The sequence below is a fragment of the Helianthus annuus genome, chromosome 12 (genome assembly GCF_002127325.2).
Source record: "Helianthus annuus cultivar XRQ/B chromosome 12, HanXRQr2.0-SUNRISE, whole genome shotgun sequence".
Taxonomy (NCBI): Eukaryota; Viridiplantae; Streptophyta; class Magnoliopsida; order Asterales; family Asteraceae; genus Helianthus; species Helianthus annuus.
Window position 1 is genome coordinate 4,862,105 of NC_035444.2, and position 7,567 is coordinate 4,869,671.

A 7,567-nucleotide genomic window follows, 5' to 3' on the forward strand; every position below is an offset into this window, starting at 1 on the left:
TATAAAACGAAGTTATATCGAAATATGGAATTTTTTTGGTAGGATTAGTTGTATCGGGTGCTAATAACGGTACCAATCCCGATTAAACAACAATGGTATTTGTATTGTCGAAACCCTTACTAGTATACATTTGTATGGTTTTCGACCGATGTAAAACATAATTTTATATTTTGGGGTAGCAGCGCAGCTTGTTGCTCATTTACCTTTTGTTTCGATGTAATTTCCATTTAGAGATTTAATGAAAAAAATGTGGATTATGGGTTACATGAGACAATTAACATTTGTGCAATGAAACCATTGTGAATTTTTTTTATCATAAACAATACGGATACAGTGACGAAACAAATAAGGTTTAAAATAATATATATTTTTAACCATGTCAGCGTCTTTGTCGCAACATGCAACGATGTTCACTAGTTAATTAATCGCTTGAATAATGAAATAAAAATATTGCTAGTATTTTAATGGGATGTTTAACTAATTTAATAATTTAACTTTGACTTTTTTAACGGCTAATGAATACTATACAAGTCCGATCACTCAAGTAAACCCATCGGTTAAAGGTCACCCAAGCCCTGCGAACACAGATAGCGTTGGTGACCGGACCAGGCCTGTCCACCATTTTAGTGGAACCCACCGTTCGAATCCCTACTGTGGTAAAACCCATAACCCACCTGAAAAATATTACACCAAGTGAGACTTTAACCCATAACCTCCACATTGCCACGACCATTGGGTTTCGTGGTTTAACGAGAGAAGCAAAACTTCTTAGAGCATCAAATTAAAAAGGCTATGAATTCAAATCCTAAAATGAGTAAAAATTGAAATTTGAGTTAAAAGAAAATGTCCCATTCGCATGTATTTTAATATTGCTTTTTGTTATTGAAGATAGGGGAAATGGACTGTATCACTCTAAACTATGCAAAATTGGTTAATACCACGCCCAACTTTCAAATTTGCTCCCACCACCCTCTACTCAACATTTAGGTGGCATTGTCACCCCTTCGTTAAATAATCACTAACTCAGTTAGGTTTTTAATCCTATGTGGCAAAAGAGTTGTGACCTGGCATGCCTAGGTGTACAACCCCCCATTTATACTTGTTAACCCCAAATCAGTTGCATTTCAACACAAACACACAATCTCCAATCTGCAGAGATTGAAGAGAAATTGGAGCAAAAAAATGAGGGAGTTTACAGATCTGGTGAGTTTATTCAGTAGCAAACTTGATGATGGCAGATTTGTGTGTTAGATTTGTGTGTTAGATGATGTTTTAGATCTGCCATTTTTGTTCATATCAGTGATATTGTTCTTCATCGTCCTCTAAATATCTAAAACCATTCGACAGCCGGAGATACATTCACCACTGTCTGCACTTTGCGTCAGTCATGGAACCGACGGAATCTCTAGCCGACGCTGACGCCTCCGACACCCCAAACACCACCTTCGATAATCCTACCAACACCTCCGGCGACGACAACACTTGTGACAACTCGAACTCTTGAACCTGATCGTTGAGACACGAGCATTTTATTATTATTGTTATTATTATTATTATTATTATTATTAATATTATTATTATTATTTGATAATAATAACACGCGACGAGATGAATGCACTGTTTGACCAACAACCCGAACCAGACGAATTCAACGTAACATACACATGTATATATATTTACCATGATGTTTAGTTGTTAATTTAAATGGGCAAATTCGTTTAATCGAGACATGAAATTTAACGGGTTCATACACTTGGGTGGAGCCCAACCCAACTAACCTAAACCTAAACCCTACCCTATAAATATCCCCTTATATACCCCACCCCTCATTTTTAACCAACAAAAAGAAAAACGTAATTAACCTTTTGTTTCAGCCGCACACCCTGAATGTCCTATCTCCTCTCCCGAGACCCGGCTTCTTCTCCAGTCACACGCAACACCACAGACCTCCCCTTTCACCTCCCGTTCCTTCTCTGTAAATTCCAGTGACTAGGACGGAGCTCCGGCGAGCCGCAAGCACACCGGTAATCCCTCACACCCACACTCTATTCTCACTCTCTCTCTCTGACGACCTGTGGAGCCGGCAACTGCCGGTAATCCGGCGACAGTGGTGAACCGGAGAACGGCGGATGACGGCAGTGGCTACTGTTCTTTCTCCGGCCGTTTTGTGATGAAGGTGATGATGACGATCGATAGCGGCTGCGGAACGTAGAGGTGTTGTTCCGGTTCGGTCAGTAGGTGCGTATTTTGAGTATCTTGTGTTTAGTATTGTTTGGTTAAAATTGCAAACTCTTTGAATAAGACTTGAAAGGAAGGTATAATACTTGCTGTTAAAAGTATACATTCCATTACATGAATAATGCATATAATTGATGAACTGTTATAATGGGTCTGATGACCGTTGGCCGACTTAGTTGTTTTGAATATCTTGTAGTTCTTGGTTGATTTTGGTTATCGATTGGTTTAGATATTTGAATTTGAATTAAAGGTTCATGAATGGCTTAAAAGTTGCTCCACCATAAAGATTGATTTAGATATATACGTGTGCACTTATGAACTTAGTTGACTTTCTTGCATTTTGTGGTTTCATGGCTTGAATATTATATGCTACTAATGTTGGTAAAACAAAAAAATGAGATTTAGAGTATGACATCAGGTATCCACTGATGCATAAATTTTTTATGATTCATCCATGGGATGAATATTTGTATGGCAATTATGCTTGTTACTATTTAAATTAAATGATTTATGAGAATTATTTGAAAATGAGGAACACAATCACGCATGTCAGTAAATTTGTCATGAAGTTTGTATGTAAATGGTTGATGGCAAGTTGTTCGATATATCTACACATATGTTTGTTCACCTATTTCGAATTAAAGTTTTCATATATAAATGTCATGCTCGTAAAGATTTGTTTGATGATAATTGATGATATAAATAAAGATGGGTGAGCATAGGTTATTTGGATAAATGCGTATGAGTGTGTCGCACGCTTAAAGTAGGACCGCACACTGTCTTTGTGACCACGCACTCAGAGGCCCACACTCGCACACACTTGTACGATCGGATCACATGTTGGACCGCACACCTAGTAATCAGGTCGCACCCTCTCACGTTGGGCCACACGATTTATTGGGCTGTACATTTACATGGCACTGTGGGCTGCTTACACTACTGTTCACTTGATTTGGATCTATACTAATCCCGTATGCCCGATTTACATGATACTTGTGTACAAATACGTGATATTACTTGCATACGAATCTGATATTACTTGCATACGAATCTGATTAAACTCGGTAACCATAAATAGGACGTGGTTGACCAAAACGTTAAAACAAGTAAACTATCTGCCGAGCAAAGCAAAGGTGAGTTCACTGCACTTTTCTAAGCATGCGTCCCGGTGGTTTGGGACATCTGGTAAACGTTTCTAAAGGGAATACTGGGTAAACTGTTTATTTGGGATGTTGGTTATTGAACACAATATAAATCATGTAAGACCCCATACATCTACCGTGTTGCTGAAGAAGCAACGAGGTATTTAGTTGATAGCGCTATTAGGTTTGGCACCCTCACACCGGGCCGAAAGGACGGGCGTGAACTAATTACATGGACCTCATGACCAATGCCTAGTTAGAGGCATTGGGGTTGGGCATTCACATCGTGTACATATAAGACCCCTTACATCTATTCAAGGTTGTTTGATACCTTGACCTCATGACCAATGCCTAAATGGAGGCATTGGGGTTGGGCATTCACATCTAGTCGCCACATACGGTAATCGAGTAATAACAACATCAAAACAAAACGTTGAACTGCTCTAAACACACATCTGGTAACTAAACGCGTTAACAAAACTTTGAACTCACCAGCGTCGTCTGACACACTTGTCTGCATGCTTGCAGGTCGTTAGATTGCTTGACATGGACTTGCTATCTGGGAGTGCTGGAGTGGTCATGGATCGAGGCTCTTGGACAAACATATATTTGATACATTGGTTTTGAACACTCATTATGAAACAGTTGTTTAACGATTTACTAAATGCTTCCGCTACACAACTCTTTTGGTTTAATCTTATGATTGACATTTACTATTGGCAATTAATGATATGTTTTGTTTAAATACAATGCGTGGTTCAATGTGATTGGTGGCTCGAATCCTGGTACGTCGCACATCCCGCGGAGTTCCCGCATGTGGTATTTTGGGGGTGTGACAACACTTCTCTCAAAACCACCAATCCCTTACCTCCAACCGCTACTCCGCCTGCAAATCGCGTCAAATTCACCTTTAGTTCCTTCAATTCATAAGTCCGTTCGGTTCGATAACGTCGAAATATCAAGTGATCGAGTTCTGTGAGCCGATTGATCATCAAACAATGAAGATGGAGACATTGAGGCGTCGTAATCGATCATGCTCGGTCTGTTTCTCTCTCTAGATCTCGTCAGTAGCATCGATTTCTCTTTTTATATAGGCATCGGTGGGTTTGACTGCTGTTCTTTGGTCAAAATTGCAGAGATTGAAGAGGAATTGGTTGGGGGATTTGGAGTTTTAAGCAGGTGTGTTTTGGTGTGTTCATGGTGGATTAGGGTTTGAAGGTTTGTGCATGTTTGGGAAGGAGAAGAGAGGGATTGTTTAATCCTGCCTTGGATCTTTTAAAATGAGATTTATATATTAATTATAATTAAAATATAGATTTCTTTAAAAATAATTGGCCACCTCAGCATGACACGTCATAAAAAACAAGCCACATCATCAAAATTTAGCCATGTAGGATAAAAAAAACTAACTAAGTTAGTGTTTGGTTAACGAGGGGTGACAGGACAACCAAAGTATTAAGTTGGGGGTGGTGGGAGCAAATTTGAAAGTTGGGCGTGGTATTGGCTAATTTTACATAGTTTAGGGTGATACAGTCCATTTTCCCTTAAAGATACGAGGTTTACTTGCATTTAATATATTTTTTATTTTAAACTGTAGGTTATGTTCTATAACCTTACTAGGATATATAGTGTAAGGCTATAACAAAGAACTAGTATTTTGCCAGCCGTACTTTGTAGCGGCGCACAACGAGTCCAACCATATCAGTCACACACGAAGTGTAAAACACAATGCGTAAGACACAATGCGCTACACACAATTCATAAAACACAATGTGTAATATACAATATGCTACACATAATTCGTAAAATACAATGCGTAAAAGACAATTATCAATAAGTGTAAAACACAATGTTTTTAACCAAGTGCAAAAAAACACACCACAAAGATGTGGCATTATGTGAAAGCTTAGGGGTTAGACTTCGTAGGTGACCAAAGAACATGATGCACGTAAAAAATAGTTTTTTAAGTAAACTAAGAACATGTAAAAAAATGATATTTTACAAAGTCATCAAACATAGTGGTTAAAAATGCAACTTGTAAAAGTTGTAAAAATCGTAAAATGGAGTAATAGTCTAAGGGTTAAAATTGCAAATTTTAATATTTGAGGGGTGTAAAAACGGAGTAATAGTGCATGGGGTATAAATGAAAACTTTCAAACTTCAAGGCTAAAAACAAAAAGTAAACAATTTGAAGGTTTGGTAACGTAATTTAAACTTGTGGGGTTTTTTTTTATATGGAGTATTATGACCGGTTTTAAATTAATCATATGGCAAATTACATAAGGATAGCAGGTAACTAAGCAAATTTGTGGGTTAACTAAGCAAACTTCAAAACTTGAGGGATCGATGGCTTAGCTACCGACATTCCTCAATAAGATGGATAGAATGATCCATTATAGTGAAGATTAATGTTGGGAATTCATGTGTACATAAATTGGATGATAATGGATACCCGTTACACATATAACCTAAGTTTAGTCCACTTGATACTTTATGTTCTTTCATGTCATAGGTCGTGAGTTGCAATTTGGACCTGTCGAATTTTGCCTCATTACAAGATTGCGGTACTAGAGATAGGGTATTTAGTCACGTACAAGATAGATTTGGAATGTGTTTGGATCTCAAATATGTCACTCATATTATTAAAATATTAGACCTTCATGTGGTCCGACTTTGTCTAATCAGATTTTCATATGTTCTAGGGGTTAAGCGTCTATTTTTGTCTTGTAAATTATTTCATTGACACTTGTTAATTTAGTGTCCTTAGTTCTTAGTCCAGTTGTAGGCATGTTGGAGTTAGTTTATTGACACTTTTTATGAATGGCAAAGTTTGCTCTACCATTCACTAATATTTTAAAATTTTCACCCTTACTCAAAATTAAACCTGGGAGCTCTCCCTTAAGAGGTGTACGCCTCTACCAAGTGGGCTACCTTTTAGAGTGTGCCAACGACTAGCGGACAACTAGACATTATATATTTTTGTAGTATTACGAAGAAGGCTTGAGTTGCATTGCAACCAATCTCTTCGACGCCTACATTGTGAAATAGGATGTCGTGCTCAGCATTATCTACAATAACAAAACCCATGGCCGGCAATAGTATTTTTATGGGATTGGTTGAGTTGGGCGGCCACATGCCACCCACAATTTTTTTAACCAAATTACGATTTTGCCTAGTTTATATTTATAGTCATTCATGGCATTCTCCTATTGGCCCAACAAATTTACGATTTTATCCTGTTTTAGATTACAATTTTCCCATCAGTTCAAAATTATGTTTTTACCCCCACTTAAAAATAAGAGTTAATTACTGTTTTCATCCTTGTAGTTTATCAAAAATCACCATTTCCGTCCATTAGTTTAAAAATTACGATTTCAGTCCCTGTGGTTTCATTTTCGTAACCATTTCAGTCCACCTCGTAACCACTTCAGTCCCTATACTTACAGAATAAATGGATTGAAATGGTTACAAAAGTGTAACCACATGGACTGAAATGGTTAGGAAAGTGAAACCACAGGTACGAAATCGCAATTTTTAAACTAATGGACTGAAATAGTGATTTTTGACAAACCATAGGGACGAAAACAGTAATTAACTGTAAAAATAAATTTACGTTTTTGCTCCCAGCTAAAAATTTCAATTTTGCCCTCGGTTAAAAATTACAATTTTTGCCCTGTTTAAATTTACAGTTTTGTCATTAGTTTTTTTCTCTCACAGCCAAGTTACGATTTTGCCCTCAACTTAAATTTACATTTTCTCCATCGTTTTTGTTTGTTTTCCTGGCTAAATTACAATTTTGCCCTCAGTGTAAAATTACAGACATGCGGCAGCTGCCTGACACTCCTCCATTGGTCCATTTAATTTACGATTTTATCCCTCAACTAAAATTATGATTTCACCCTCGGTTCAAAGTTACGTTTTCCCAATCGTTTTAGTTTTTCTGGCAAACTATAAAAGTTTTTTGTTTTAATTGGTTGACTCGATTTAATTTTTTTTCGTCTCAAGGAGCTGCTTAACACTCGCTCATTAGTTCGGAAAAATTACAGTTTTGTCCTGAGCCCAAAACTACGATCTTATGATCGTTTTATTTTTTTCCTAGGAAAATTATAGTAGTGTTTTTTTAATTGATTGAGAATTATTCGGCCATCATCCCGCAATGCGGGCGGGGCATCAACTAGTTTAATACA

The 7,567-nt window shown here is 37.3% G+C and overlaps 1 long non-coding RNA gene across 1 annotated transcript; it reads left to right on the plus strand.

Annotated features, from left to right (window-relative positions):
• The first annotated feature begins 1,825 nt into the window (after positions 1-1,825).
• Positions 1,826-4,127, plus strand: LOC110893859. The gene is made up of 3 exons (XR_002565994.2): positions 1,826-2,238; positions 3,317-3,371; positions 3,909-4,127. It is a non-coding gene; the product is annotated as an uncharacterized LOC110893859 (long non-coding RNA).
• The last annotated feature ends 3,440 nt before the right edge of the window (positions 4,128-7,567 follow it).